Genomic DNA, 2,377 nt, shown 5'->3' with positions numbered 1-2,377 from the left:
AAATAGACTTCAGACTCAGGGCAAGGCTTGGCACCTCATTAGACTCAATCAGAAAATGTACATAAGAGTCAGCACACAAGCCTGAAACTATTTATAAGACCTTTTCAATTTCTTCTTTATTTTTTTAATGTCTATCTATATAAGATATGCAAGATAAACATGTGTACAAAAGTTCTTAATAAAACTGATATATGAATTATCTAAAAGCTAGAAGATCCCCCAATAAATTGATTTTAAAAAAAGAAGATTGAAATTTCCTGGGGTGAGAAGGAATAACTGATGGCCACCCCACGACTATGGAATTGGTGATAGTTGGAACTTCATTGTCATCTTTGGCTTAGCAAATGTCCAATGAAAGGTGACCCACAAGATGACCGAAAGGATTTTCTACCATAAATAGACTAGAATATCTCCACAGTGAACCAAAGACAGATATAAAACAGAGATTCAAGAATGGATTTTGGGATCATACATAATTCTACCTCCAATCTTAATAACAATTAGGTCTTATGACACGACCCTGCCTTATATTTGCCCATGGGAAGCAAACACAAAAGATATTGGTGTTGTAGCAAAGTCCAGTGAAAAAGATACATGGTTTCTATCTATCAGAAAGAATCATGTCTGGGGCTAAAGGCATATTTTCAAAGTGAGATAGCAAGTAAGCCCGCCTGGAGCAAGCACAATAACATCTGTGGTCCAAGGATTATAAATTATATCATCTCAGCCTGAAGAAGGGAATGCTATCAGAGCTTAAATTGTGAGATTCTGATGCACAGAAGACAATAGATGACAATGGAAGTCCAAAATACATTTTCAGGATCTATACAGGGAATAAGGGGATGATCCAAAGGCTTAATCCCATTTGGTACTCGGCAGATGATTTTGGACACCCACTGTCCTCCAATAGCCTTCACCAAATTGAGTGTTCCCAACTGAAGCTCATACCTTTCCCTCCATCAGTTTTGGATTTTATTTGTCATCTCTGAATCACACAGGCTGGTGTGCTTCTTCCATGTAGATTTAGTTGACACTTCATTTAGATGGCTACTTATTTGAATAAAAGACTTAAAAACCCCAGATATTATTCTTTTTGATAGCCAGATACCATCTGCATTCTTCATAGGAGAAAGTGGAGGCCTATTGCCAAGATTTACACCCTTGGAAGCCCTATAAAGGGTCCCTATGAGTCAGAAACCATTCAAGGCAGGGAGTGTTTTCACATACTCCTTTAAAAACGCATTTAACACAGGCCTTCACTTTATAGGCAAGTTTATTCAATTGAATCACAACCACCATTTTTAAATACCAAAAACACTACAGTTCTAGTAGTAAACATAAGAGAATCATTTTATGACTTTGGTTCCAGAAAATATCTTATAGACATATTAAAAACAAATGCTCTATTTAAGAAAGAAGTATAAAACATTGGACAAAAAAATTAAGCTTTTTACTTTTCAAAACTACCACATAGAAAATGAAATAGGACAGAATGTAAGAAAGTAATTGAAATATCACATATTCCAAAAAAGCCTGGCACCAAGAAGTTATAAGGAATATTTACAATGCAGGAATAAGTAAACAAATCATCATTCATGATGAGTAGAATATTTAAATAGATATCTTTCCCACCTAGAGAGGGAAAATAATCTAATCTGATGCACAACAGCAACGGCCACTAGGAAAATACAAAGTAAACATGGTACCTATATACACTGAAACAAACAAACAAACAAACAAACAAACACGACTCTAATGAAGACAATCGACAATAGTGGGCACCTATAAGTATGTGAAGGCACTGAAAGTTTCATTCATATATGCTGGGGAGAAAATTTTCAAATAATCTGACATATTCCTAAAGGGTGAATAGCACATTGTCCTAATGATTCTGCCTCTAGGTATCCGCTCAAGAGAAATGAAGCATAACACAACCACATTCGGTAATTAGGCAAAAGGTCACAGAATGCATAATACAATTTCCAAAAATTGAGAGTCAAATATCAATTATATGGCAAATGGAAAAATAAAATGTTTTCCATGAACTTTTGAAACCCCCTCATAACTATATATAAGTTGAAAGAAATGAAAGAAAACAGAAAACAAGCTATTACATAGTACATGAAATTTTCCATTACATTAATATTCTACAGCCTATATTAATGCCCTCATAATTTACTCACTCACTCACTCACTCACTCACTTCCTCCCTCCCTCCCTCCCTGATCAACAGTTAGAAACCATCAGTTGCTCAGCAGGAGGAAGACAAGGCTTTCTAATCCCTTTCAGAGACTTCCTCCCAGAATCCCACAGGAGCATTTCTACTCAGTCCTGCAGGATTGCTGTGGATCAGAATAGACTTGATGTCAGTGAATTT

This window comes from Echinops telfairi, unplaced genomic scaffold (genome assembly GCF_000313985.2).
Source record: "Echinops telfairi isolate 266 unplaced genomic scaffold, ASM31398v2 ScPeMD7_60;HRSCAF=208, whole genome shotgun sequence".
NCBI lineage: Eukaryota > Metazoa > Chordata > Mammalia > Afrosoricida > Tenrecidae > Echinops > Echinops telfairi.
This window is presented reverse-complemented; position numbering follows the sequence as displayed.